Genomic DNA, 13874 nt, shown 5'->3' with positions numbered 1-13874 from the left:
GAGGTGTAGTCAATACACACACTCCCAGCACCTCCGACAGAGTTTCACACGTTACAGCAGCTGTGCAGTCTAGCAGAATTGATGTTCTTCTACTGAAGAAAGACACAGAATGAAGTCATGGAGGATGTAGCAATGCTGTTGAATGAATTTGCAAAACACACTACTTCTGGTGTTACCAGGCTCTTTCTTTTCATTCCAAACTTACAGATCCATTTAAGGATTTGTTACATATTCACAAACTAAGGTACTTAAATATAGCTGAGGATCCTGATAGCGTGGCATTCCTCCCCCACATATTCTTATCCATACTGCTCCTTATTTTAAAGCCTAATTATACATCTTCATTAAACGAAAAACTGCCAGTACAGTAAGGGATACTAATAACATTAGTAAACTGTTCTATCATATTATGTACTAAACTCAGCAACCATGCATTTACATGCACCCAGCAGAGCTTTCTTTGCCTTCAAATACCTCACAGATACTTTGTCTCATCCTCAGAGTACCACATCTGCTCACAGTACAACCTCTTCTTAATGACAAACAAGCTATAATATGATTATGGCCCAAATCAATGGAGGTCATCCAGATCTCTTCAAACTTCTAGTGTCAAGCACCTTTTGCACCCCTTCCCCTTCCTTTCTGAGTCACATAACACTGCGTAAGCACAGTAATTGCCAGAACAAAAAGTATGTGTTTAGGCTTTCTGTCTGCTAAAATCAAAACTGAGGGAGGAGGGAAGGTATGAACATAAGAACTACAATGTTGTAGTATTTATGTAGGAGAAATTTCCACCTTAGTCATCACAAGATTTTTCTTTAGCATTTCAGGATTTGGTCCTGAAAACATTCATAGCACTAAGACTAAAATCCAAATACTAACACAAAAAAGGGAGGTCAGATAGTTTTGAAGCAGCAACTATAGCTTTAGAATGAAGAGCGTCATAAGTGTGACAATTTTTTAGACCAGCTTACAAATTAATCAAGACATTTTAATCCTTAACACTAATACTTAGAACTGCAATTCAAGACACCATTGAGCACTGTGTTTGTGATGTTTCTTTTGTATGGTCTCGGTTGGTTTTCACCATGAAAACCTACTTCTGGGACTGCTACTCTAAAATACATTGATAAGTTGTTGGATTAAGACTATATTACTATGAGTAAGATGAAATTTCAATTTCTTTCAGTAACAGAAATAAAAATGGATTGCACTTAAAATATACAGATATACAATATAAAGTATGCAATCGGCTCCCTCCGGAAAGTTACTATTCATCTACTTTAAAACTACATTAACTTGCACCTCACAACAGTTTCTGTAATAAATTAGGCTCCATTTCTTTCAAATGAAACTTGAAAGAATACAAAACTGAATTTCTGGGTTTGGTGGCAGAATGCAGCTGCTAGAAAAAAAGAAAACTTGCAACCTGTTTTGATATAGCTGGCAGCAAGTCAGATGAATTTCATACTGGATTATCCCTGGAGTATTTCACTGCTTTGCTACTAAAATCCAGCAAAACTGCTACATCCAAAATAGTCCAATGGTTTTCAGCGTTTCAGTTCAAGTCAACCGATTCTTCTTCCCTAAAGCTGAAGTTACCCTGTTAACATGCACACAGCACCGAAGTAAAAACATGTTACTTTGAATGAGATACAGCACTATAAAATGTAATCCTCATATTGCTCTACAGGGCAATAATGTCCATGTAAAAGCTTCTGGTAATAACAGAACCATTAAAAAATAAAGGGGGGGGTGGGCGCGGGGGGTGAGAGAGCAAAACATGAAAATTTTTTAGGACACACAACATCAGAAAACCCTGCAATACTTCTTCCATGCCACAGAGAACGTCTACCATACAAGTGATCAGCTTGCTTCCACGCTGAGGCACATTTCTGAAAGTCACCAAACCGGGCTTCCATTCTGGAAAAAGCAGCGTTACCTGCTGCAGTCCTGGTCCAACACAAGTAAGCAAACCAAACACTGTCAGATTAAACACAGAGAAGCAGATGAAATAAAATCAATATATCATTCACTGACTTTGAGGTGTATAGGTATGTAAATAAAAAAAAAAAAAGGCATGAACATTTCAGTCAATGTCGGCTGCAAACACGGAAAATATACTGCTTGGGCAAAAACATCCTCAGAACATATCCCGGCTTTTCTTTGCCTTTTTTTTTTTTAAAGTTTCTCGACGTGTGTCAGCAATATTGAAGTTACAGTTCTTCTGTCTGTGGCTGCTTCTATATACGGCCAGCACAGATATTTGCTGGGATTTGCATTTTTCCAAAAGTAATCCCAGACAATCAGAAGCCTGTTTATCAGTAAGAAAACCCACGCGAGCAGATCCAGAGCCCTGCACACACGAGCACATTTGGGTTCCTCTGCCCCGAGACTTACACAGCGAAGGGAATACGGCTAGCTCTGCTTTTCGGTAAATCCTTGGGCTCTGCTCAGACGCTCCTGCGGGTGCGTTGGCAGCGCACCCTGCCCACTGATGCCTCCCCAAACTCCAGCTGCACGACAGCCCGCACTCCGGTACAGCCCCGAGGAACCTCGGTGATCCAGAACGGAGGAGACACCGCGCACAGTGCGCGGGGACGCTGCGGGGGCACCGACCGCCGGGGGGGCCGCGCACCACTGCGCACTCCCGCACCGCCCCAGCGGGACAAGCCCGGCCGCCGGCGGCACGACGAGCCGTGCCCCGGGGCTCCCGGAGCGAGCCGCCGCAGGACGACGGCCGTGCCGGGCGGCCGCGGTCCCCGCTCCCACCGGCCCCGCCGGAGGGGCGAGCCCCGTGCGTGCCCGGCGGGGCGGCCGGCCCCTCGCCTCGCTGCTCGAGGGGCGCGGCGGTCCCTGGGAGCGGCCGCTCCCCCGAGCCCCGCGGGGAGGGGGGCAGCCCCGTCGCGGTCCGCGGAGCCCCCCCGCGGCCGGCGCCGCTGCCGCCGCCCCAAGCGCAGCCCCCCGCCCCGGGCGGACAGGGAGCAGCAGGCAGGGGGTCCCGCGGCTCCTCAAGCCGCCCCGCCGCAGGGACCGTCCCCGCAACTTTCCCCGCTGCGCCGCCGGCCCGGGCGGCCCCGCACGCCGCTCCCCGCCACCGGCACCCCCGCAGGCAAGAAAGGAAAAACAAACAAAAGCCCCTCAGACCCTCCCGAACCGGCGTTTCGCTCCCTACCTGCCCGGTTCCCGGCGACCCCGCGCCGCCCGCTCCGCGCCGAGCGCTCCCCGCGGCGCCCAGGTGGCGTTAGGAGCGCGCTTCCCACGGGCGGCGCGCCCCCGGCGGCCGGCACATCCCCCGCCGGGCGCCGCCGGGAGGAGGGCGCTCCGCACCCGCCCGCGCCGCCGCCGCCGCCGCACCTGTGCCCGGGCAGCCGCGCCGCCTCCTTCAGTCTCGGCCCCTGGGTGGGCGGGGGCGCGCCGCCACCCCTCGCCCCGCGCCCGCCGCCGCCGCCCTCCCCATGCAGCCGCCGCACGAGGGGCAGCCTGCCCCCGCCGCCCGCCGCGCCGCTCATTGGCCCGCCCGCCGCTGACCTCACGGGGCCCGGCGCCGCCCCGCCCCTCCCGCCCGCCGCCCCCGGCACGGCCCGGCACGGCCCGGGCGGGTGCCCCGGGGCCGGTCCGCGGGGAGCCCGGCGGCGGCGGGGCGGGCGGGCTGCGGCCACCGGGCGGCACCCCCGAGGCGCGATGCCGGGTGGCTCGGCGGCCCCGCAGCGTCCCTGAGCCGGCGGGACACTGCGGGGGCTGGCGGTGTGCGGGCGGGCGGGCGGGGGTCTGCCCGCGGCCCCTGCCTCGGGGAGCAGGGAGTTCAAAACAGGGTTGCAAAAGCCATCCCCTGCCCTTGCAAAGTGCCTGCGACGTAGAAGGGACTCACGGAAAATGAGATTAGAGGGGAAGTCCTCCATTAGTCTGCGAGGGTCTCTTCCCTTCTTTTCCTTTTTTTTCCGGTATCTATTTGTGTTGGTCTTGAGACATATGAGCAGCTATTGCTTGAAGATTGTGGTCCTGCTTGTGGAAAGTAAATAATTTTCGGTTGCATATTAAATATGCCTCTTAATGGAGCATGTAACATCAACCAAGTCACATATCATCATATAGCTCCGCAATATATATTAATACGGTATCGATTCACTCCGAGCAATCTTTCAAAAGACCTGCTTAAAATATGCGCCCCTTTCAGCTAATCAGGGCATGCTACAAACTCACAGAAAGCCAAATAACGTATTAATGTCTGCTTATGCACAATTAAAACATGTTGAACCAGAAGAACATAGGAAATCCTTTGCATTTTAAAAGATCCTGTAAATGTACGTGATAAATTATTACAGCAAACTGAGGTGCCTCACGCTTCCATCTTTCTTCTGTCGTAAAAGATTAATACATTTAGCTTGAAATCTTTCAACACAAAGGAAGTTCAGAACTTAGCACTTGTTTTTGCGGTCCACATCGCTTGCCGCAGAGTTGCTATGGCCTGCGGGAGCAGGGTGTGTTCTGCTTGCCTGCTAGTGTATTTCTTGGTTGCCTGTAAGAGAAAAGTTTACAAACTGGTGCTCTGGAAAATACAAATAAACCAGCGGTATGTACTTTGGAGGGTTCTAATTCTCTGTTAATTTTATAAATAATGTTATTTCAATTATCCACTGCCTTCAGAAAGAAATTTTAAAAACTTGGGGTCCGTCTTGCCCCAGATGCGTTCAGTGAAGAAGGACTACCTGCTTGTTAGAGGTCCCTTGCTCTGCTACTAAAACGCAGCCAGCCCTGGGCGGCGGCTCTGCTTTACCCTTCGCACTGCCCCGCTGCCAGCCTCGCGCTACAGTCACTCACCCGAGGGGCTGCGTCCCACGGCCTGATGCCAGGATTTTCACAGAACCTGCTGTAGGATCTTTAGTGACAGGTAGTCGTGACCAGAGCCTGTGAAAGAATATATAAAATTTGGGGTCCTAAATTTTCAACACTTAAAAAATAAATTGGGAACCTGCTGTTTTTCAATTAATTCAATGAGTAATTCATAACTCCCTAAAAGATACCTGTGGGGTGAAAAAGCAAAAAAAAAAAAAAGAAGTTCTTACACCTAAAAAATCAAGACTTTTAGGTGTGCAGGTTCCCCTGTTCTTGAGCTCTGCATACGTTTGCTTTGCTGCCCATCTATGCTTTTCCTTTTACCTTGCATCTAAAAATAGCGCCAGGAATAGCAGCATACCCTGTAACCCTAGGCTGGGGTTTCAGAGAAGCTGAGAGCCCCGTGGCTGAGTTGTCGCAGGTGACCCTTCAGAGCTTGGGTTGTCCTTGGAGTTTCTGCACCTCGGCTGCCGAGGGCTCAGCACCCCTGCGTGTTGGAGATGAGGTCACAGGATGCACCCCTGTTTTTTAAGATTGTATTAGAAATAGTGTGTTTATTTTTATGCCATTGAAGCTGTAGCTGAAAAATAATCCTAGATAATTTGATCGCCTTTTCCCCTTTGTCTCTTGTATTAGCTGTTACATTTGCTTAAGGGCTTCCCAGTTGTGAGCACACAAAATACAGCTAAGATGATCTCAGGTTGAGGTAGATAATATATTAACACATGGACCGTTCCGGGGCGGGGGGGGGGGGCAGAATCCCAAATGGTAAATCACAGTATGATTAGACCAGGGTGAAAAAGTACACAGCTTTGCATCTACCATAACCTCATTCATTTCTGAGGTTGTGGCAAAAATCATCTAAGTATATAATGCAGAATGTATTTTAGAAAATACTTTTTTTTTAAGATTCAAAGCAAGCTGAGATCAGCTTGGCTTTGAATTTCCCTTGCTTTAAGACAAATATCAATACTTTATAAATCAGGGCCCAGTTGCCTAGTAGAATTGTGTACCATAAATATATATAACCTTGAGTCATGCAAAATGAGCCTTTAAAGCAAGCGTATACACACTAAAATCAATGATCCTAGAAAACACATACTGGATAATGTCTTGTATAAGGAAGTAAGTGTCAAGACAGTCAAGGAACTGTTTAGAGAAGCCTAAGGTAGGGGAATAAATTTTGCAGCGACAGTGCTAAATAATGCCCTCTACGGAAAAAATCCATTGACTTTAACAAGATCTTTGGCTGAGCAGAGACCAGAGGTTCAAACCTGCATAGTACAGCTCCTAGGTATAATACGGGTCTTTACAATATATTCTTAAGAAGGGACAGAGGTGAAGATTAATTAGAAGACTGTTTTGTTTTGGTTTTGTTTTCTTTAACTAGGAAATATTACTTGATTATCTTTCATGAGGTATCTGTAGGAATAAGAAGCAAATCGGGCATCAGAAGTTGCACATCTCTCAACATCTTGATTTATTTCTTCTCTCACTGAACAACATAGAACTTACCTGCCATGTGGGACACCCTGGAGGATCAAGATGAAGTCACTATGAGCGTGCCAGCCCTCGCAGAGAACAGCACTGCAAGAAAGGTGGGGACGTACAAGTGAGCACCGTGCACTTGGACGACTGGACAAGCTGATGCACAACCCATGCTTTTTGTTACAGAGGATCACTGACTTTGCAGCCTTGTCTTTGTTGATGCTGATTCTGCATCCTTGGCCTCCTGCGCTTTTCGTGCCTGTGTGCATGCCACTGCTGTTCCCGGAGTCTGTGCAGTCATCCTCTGGATGCTCTGTGGTTGTGTATTTGCAGCTAAGGTCCAGACAAGCTCATTAAGAAACCAACTGAGTTATCTCTGTTGAGCACTCCTTGAAGTTATCCTTGAAGGACCTTCTTGGGCAACACCACTTCCTCGTCCATGGCGTCATTCATCACATGGAATTAGGAATCACATAGTTTCATTCAGAAGTTCAGATAATTAAGATCATCTTTTATTTTTTGCTGCTTCCCTTCTTGCTCCTCTGGAACAGCAGAACCTAATGTCTGTAATAGTTAGGAACTTCTAATTTTAAGCTTCAATTTATTTCTGAATACTTTATACCCATTTGTCTTGCCTGACAATACTGCCCTTGACTTGAGCGAGCTCACCGTTCTCCTGCGTTTTAAGATCTTTATAATGCCCCTCCATAGTTTTGCTAGGCTAAACCTGTGCTTTCCTAGTCTTGTTTTGTAACGTGGGTCCTCCTCTCTTCTGCTTATGCAAGCTGCATTTGTGTATCATCTCTATTTTTGAGTTGAGTTTCCTTCAATATGGGTGAAATGATATACCAGTTTTAGACAAGGTGCTAAATACGACCAGTTAGAAAGAGCTCAGAAGTGGTGAGGGTGCCCTGGACTGTAAGCTGGGGTTCACCTTGCTGTTTTCACCACTCCACGACATTGCTCCATCACATTACCCTCCACACCACTCCGTCACATTACCCTCTGGCCAAATAGTACCAACAAGTATTTCTTTTGCTTCTTTTGTTTCCAGGTGATAACCCTCAGCTCATGGCAGAAATTCCTGTATTTAGCTCCTACATGTATTATCCTATTTTGCCTTGCCGTATTTCTCACTTTATGCCTTACTGTGACCTTATGGTCACTCCATTTTTTTCATCCGGTCACCAGATACTCATCAGTCAGCATTGGCAGTGCCTCTGAACATTGTCTCACCAACAGCCTCAGCTGGCAGATCCCTCCCTTTGGCCAAGGCTGAGCAACTGCTGCTCCCTGAGGAATTTCACCAGCAGTATGCATCTAGCCCGATGGTTTGTCAGCACAACACACCTCATTGTCTCCCCTTTGGCCCGTGTCTTACTGTATTGACATTCTTGTACTAATCCTCATCCTCTCCAGCTTAACTAATAATTCCCAAGTGTCACTGTGCCAAAAGCTTTACTGAGCTCCAAATAGATCAAGTCTGCAGAATTACCCTTGTCAAGAAAATTATTTATCTTGTCTAAAAAAAGCGATCAAGATAGTCTGGCACAATCTAGTCACACTGCATTTTATCTGATTTTCCAGCGTGTAAATCAGTGCAAACCACACACCAGTGTGGACTACAGTGATCCTTGTAGTCCAAGCAAAATCAAAATCATGTTAATGGCTGATGATCAAGGTTGCACTAAAGCCAACCGCTAAGCACATCTGAAAAAAATGAGACACAATTTGTGGACTTTTCTACTGTTTAATACATCTAAAGAATACGGTTTCATTCATGTTTCATAACAGTTTCAGAGAATGTCCAATGAGGGTGACAGTGGTTCACAATTTTCCAAATTGATAGATTATTTCAAACATCATTGGATATAACAACTGACAGTTTGTTTGTGACAAAAACATACATGAGCAGAAAAGTGTGTTCAGATGGAGCCTTGTCTACATAAAACTGGTCTAGTCAAGACTGATATTCAAGTTCTAGGCCTATTATTTGGTAACATAATAATTTTATTTTTATAACACTTTGATTTCACATAATGGGGAACACTTCCAAAACAATTAATTAATCCTTTCAAGACCTTTGTAAGCTTAATATCATTATTCCCAAATTTTGAAATGGATGCAATAGCAATAGCAGATCTAACAATGAGGTAAGTAGAAATGAAGTTGTCTTTCTTAATGTAATACAACAAAAACATACATACACCACCTTCCTTCTCCGGCACCTGTTAATGCCCAGCAGAAGTATAAATTGAGTGTACACTCCCTGTAACAGCAGCTCTTCCCTTTTAAAACCAGATTTTTCATAGCTCATTTTCAGTGTTATGATTTCCCATATTCTTTTACCTTGCTTGTTTTTAGCTTCCACCTCTTTCCGTGCTGAGGGAACCGCCTCCTAGGGATGCCCCAGCTCCTCCTGGGCAGGACATGCTGCACAGGACAGGTGAGGGAAAACTGCATGAGGAGAGACTCCAGTGGGCTCGAAGGGGCGGTTGGGCTGCAGAGCTGGAAAGGTGGAAACCTGTGGCAGCCCACGGGCCCCTTGCCCACACAGAGGGACCCACAAGAACTGCTGTCCTCAACCAGGCTATGTTGCCAAAACACAACCAACATAGGGGCTAGCTCTGCATTGAGCCAGCTTCATGACAGGATCCGGTGTTCCCTTTCCTTTTTTATGTGGTTTTCTTCTCCTCTACTTTTTATTTTCCATGACAGTTTTACTCTACTCCTCATTTCTTGAACTACAGAAATTCTGCCAAGTGGACCTTTTTCTCACAATGATCCCTGCAGAGGCCTTAGCTCCTGTACGTAATCATTGTTTGGGGTCAAAAGAAAAGACAAGGAAAAAGAAGCAGAGGGAAGAGGAAGATTGTGTGGTCTTTCTGAGGAAAAGTGTTCTGGCTGTTTTACACAGCAGCCAGAAGCATTTGCAGTTATGGTGAAGGAAGATTTTGCAATCAAAGTAGTCAGAAACTGGAAAGACATTTTGGTAGATACACTTTTTAAGGGGCCAAACTTCCATATTCTCTCAGGAAATACGATCCATAATGTCTTAAGTACATATAAATATTTTAAGTTAGGTGGGGAAAACAAAAATATTTTGATATTTCATATTTGCCTTGAAGATAAAATGAAATTTGTGAAATACTAGCAGCTGTGAGAACTATTTTAACTCCTAGGCAGCTTTTCAGAGTTACTAAAAGATATAGTAAGGGATATATCAATCGCCCTAGACTGCACAGAACAATGAAGCACACAAAATAAAGAAGACAAGTTTAACGAGGTATGAAGACTTTCAGTGCCAATGCAGAAATGCAAAAAGTAGATCAGCATTTGACTCTCAAATCGTCTCCTGTTGCAAAGTGAGTATGAACAGGCTACTTAGAAAATAAACGATGCACTCGAAGCTGATAGAGGCATGCTGTTCCCAAGCAAAACACTTCTTTTTAGCATGTAGTTCCATCAAGACACTTCTCTGTTAGTCAGACTATGAAAGGTACAGATCTCATGCATCCTTATGCAGCTGCAGCACGCTTAAACATTTCTGGTTACTGCAGATTGAGACCTATTTAATCCTACTGCAGAATAAAAAAATACACAGTTGAAAAAATAGAATGTCACTGTAGTAAAAGACAGATCAGTAACTCTGTTATGACTCAGTAGCTCACGATAAATTATTTAAACCACTTGTGCTCAAGAATGACCTTTCAGCCATCGCAAGACAAGAAAAATATTTTCCTTTTTTAACCTCCACAATTCAAATTACACTCCTTCCTTCAAAATCAGGTGACCAAGACGTGGGAACTTGATCGTTAATCTCAGACTTTGAAGTACCGAAGCACCATCAATCAGGTGTCGATGGTGACACAGTAACGGAGAAGTTGGGAGAGGGTCGGCTGGGCAGAAATCAGAGGCAGATCGTGTTGCTCGGCACAAATTTCCAAGAATTTATAACCAAATACTTTAAACTGATAAAAATCTTTCCGTTTATTCAGGCTGGTAAGGTTCAGGTCGCGAAGCACATATTTTAATCGATTCTAAGTTGTAAAAATAAACTTTAGGTAAGTATTATTCCAGTGCATTGTATGAACATCCAGTGCACAGCGGAAATGTGTAGGCCAAGCTCCATTACCTCAGAGTATCTACATAGCTGCATCCCTTTAAAATCTGTTTAATGTACTTCAGATGCTTTTAAGAATAGGTCATGCACTTGCAGGATGTGTCAGACTAGGCGTTTAGGGATCTGTGTACCTCTTGTGTCAGGTGTTGGTGAGGTGCTGGCGGGGGGAGCTGCAGGGCGGCCTCTGTGAGGAGAAGCCGGGGCTGCCCCGTGCCGGGCACAGCCGGTTCCAGCCGGCTTCAGCGGCCCCACCGCAGGGCACGGCTGAGCCCCGCAGCCATGACGGGGGTGCCTCGGGGAAAGCCTGTGTCGCGGTTTAACCCGGCAGGCAGCTGAACACCAGACAGCCATTCGCTAACCCCCCAGTGGGATGGGGGAGAGAATCGGAGAAAAGGTAAAACTCGTGGGTTGAGATAAAGACAATTTAATAGGACAGAAAAGGAAGGGAAAATAATAATAATGATAAAAGAATATACAAAACAAGTGATGCACAATGCGATTGCTCACCACCCGCTGACTGATGCCCAGCCAGTTCCCGAGCAGCAATTGCTGCTCCCCGGCCAAGTCCCCCAGTTTCTATACGGAACATGACGCCATATGGTGTGGAATAGCCCTGTGGCCAGCTGGGGTCAGCTGTCCTGGCTGTGCCCCCTCCCAGCTTCTTGTGCACCTGGCAGAGCATGGGGAGCTGAAAAGGCCTTGACTAGTGTAAGCACTGCTTAGCAACGACTAAAACATCAGTGTCTTATCAACATTATTCTCAGACTAAATCCAAAACACAGCACTAGACCAGCTACTAGGGAGAAAATTAACTCTATCCCAGCCAAAACCAGGACAATATCCACCCCTTATTCTATACCATCTATGTCATGCCCAAGTCCCACACTTTCCAACACATCCCAATTAATCACCACCACCTTTCCTGTCTTTTGATATATACACACAGATATCATTCCCTAAGTCTATGGGCCATCCCTCTAAAAAGTCCGTTGATTTCATTTGGTCCATGACTTTGGGCTCCATCTGTCGTAACAGTCCTTCAGGGCGGGAGAGGTGGTGTGTGGTGTTGGATTGTTGCATGCTGAAGCCAGTTCTGGTTCCATCACCACTGCGCTTGTCTGGTTCTATCATCGCTGCACTTTGCTCAGTTTCATCAAAATTTGTTCTTCATTAGTTTGGGTGATTCTCACTGAAATACCATTGATATGGCATATAGCAACCATAGTCATGATGGCATACAGTATTATATAGCAATTAACATCATACAAGTCAAATCATTGGCTATTCTCACCCAAAATCAAATCCCCTTGAGGTACATGTCAGAATTCCCCATCCTTCCACATCATCCGTCAAGTGCACCCAGGTCCTTGAGCAAAAGCAATCCCACAAATGGGTTTGCCTTTGCCTGAGGCAGGAATAACCCCGACTGTCTTCCCCAGCGTATTTTTTATGTGCACTACAGGGACTTTATCCCCTTCTACAGTGCGTAAAAGTTTTGATTGGGCAGGGCCAGCTCGATTGGCAGATCCCCTAGTGTTGACTAACCACTTTTGCTAAATTTGTATCCCAGTGTTTGAATGTCCCACCATGCATTGCTCTCAGTGTAGTCTTTAACAGTCGATTGTATCATTTGATTTTCCCAGAGGCTTGTGCATGATAAGGGGGTGTGATATACACACTCAATGCCATGCTCTTTGGCCCAGGTGTCTATGAGGTTGTTTCGAAAATGGGTCCCGTTGTCTGACTCAATTCTTTCTGGGGTGCCATGTTGCCATAAGACTTGCTTTTCAAGGCCCAGGATAGTGTTCTGGGCAGTGGCATGGGGCACAGTATATGTTTCCAGCCATCCGGTGGTTGCTTCCACCATGGTGAGCATATAGCACTTGCATTGGTGGGTTTGTGGGAGTGTGATATAACCAATCTGTCAGGCCTCCCCATATTTATATTTCAGCCATTGCCCTCCGTACCATAGAGGCTTTAACTGCTTGGCTTGTTTAGTTGCAGCACGCTTCACATTCATGGATAACCTGTGCAGTAGTGTTCATGGTCAAGTCCACCCCTTGATCACGAGCCCATCTATATGTTGCATCTCTTCCTTGATGGCCTGAGGTATCACAGGCCCACCGAGCTATAAATAATTCACCCTTATGTTGCCAGTCCAGATCCACCTGAGCCACTTCAATCTTAGCAGCCTGATCCACCTGCTGGTTGTTTTGATATTCCTCAGTGGCCCTACTCTTGGGTACATGAGCATCTACGTGACGTACTTTCTCTACCCGGGCAGCAATATCTTGCCACAGTGCGGCAGCCCAGATGGGTTTGCCTCTGCGCTGCCAGTTGTTCTGCTTCCATTGCTGCAACCTCCCCCACAGGGCATTTGCCACCATCCATGTGTCAGTATAGAGATAGAGCACTGGCCATTTTTCTCATTCAGCAATATCTAAAGCCAGCTGAATGGCTTTCACCTTTGCAAACTGACTTGATTCACCTTCTCCTTCAGCAGTTTCTGCGACTTGTCTTGTAGGACTCCATACAGCAGCCTTCCACCTCCGATGTTTTTCCACAAGATGACAGGACCCATCAGTGAACTGGGCATATTGCTTCTAATTTTCTGGTAGTTTATTATACAGTGGGGCCTCTTCAGCAAGTGTCACCTCCTCCTCTTGCGATATTCTGAAATCTGTGCCTTCTGGCTAGTCCATGATCACTTCCAAGATTCCTGGGCGACTGGGGTTTCCTTCGAGCCCGTTGTGTGATCAGTGCAACCGATTCCTGGGCGACTGGGGTTTCCTTCGAGCCCGTTGTGTGATCAGTGCAACCCACTTACTCCACAGAGGATCAGTTGCATGATGTGTAGAGGGGACCCTCCCTTTGAACATCCAGCCCAGCACCAGCAGTCGGGGTGCCAGGAGGAGCTGTGCTTCAGTACCAACCACTTCCAAAGCAGCTCGAACCCCTTCATATGCTGCCAATATCTCTTTCTCAGTTGGAGTATAGTGGGCCTCGGATCCTCTGTATCCCCAACTCCAAAACCCTAGGGGCTGACCTTGAGTCTGCCTTGGTGCTTTCTGCTGGAGGCTCCAGGTAGGGCCATTCTCCCTGGCTGTGGTGTAGAGCACATTTTTTACATCTTGCCCTGCCCGGACTGGCCCAAGGGCTACTGCATGAACTATTTCCCGTTTAATTTGTTCAAAGGCTTGTTGTTGCTCAGGGCCACATTTGAAATCGTTGTTCTTCTGGGTCACTTGATAGAGAGGGCTTAGAATCAGACTGTAATTTGGAATATGCCTTCTCTAAAATCCCACAATGCCTAAGAAAGCTTGTGTTTCTTTTTTGCTAGTTGGTGGAGACATGGCTGTTGTTTTGTTGATCACATCCATTGGGATCTGATGACATCCGTCTTGCCATTTTATTCCTAAAAACTGGA

At 46.6% G+C, this 13874-nt stretch overlaps 1 protein-coding gene across 1 annotated transcript in view; it reads right to left on the bottom strand.

The window, feature by feature from the left end:
* Positions 1-3339, bottom strand: part of CHRM3 (cholinergic receptor muscarinic 3) — a 282904-nt gene extending 279565 nt beyond the window's left edge. The window contains exon 1 of the mRNA XM_072858005.1: positions 3176-3339. The gene's annotated coding sequence lies outside the window, so the exon portion shown is untranslated. The remainder of the gene's footprint in view (positions 1-3175) is intronic.
* Positions 3340-13874: the final 10535 nt, after the last annotated feature.

This window comes from Ciconia boyciana, chromosome 3 (genome assembly GCF_034638445.1).
Source record: "Ciconia boyciana chromosome 3, ASM3463844v1, whole genome shotgun sequence".
Taxonomy (NCBI): domain Eukaryota; kingdom Metazoa; phylum Chordata; class Aves; order Ciconiiformes; family Ciconiidae; genus Ciconia; species Ciconia boyciana.
The sequence above is the reverse complement of the archived record's forward strand: the minus strand, read 5'-3'. Positions and strand labels throughout refer to the sequence as shown.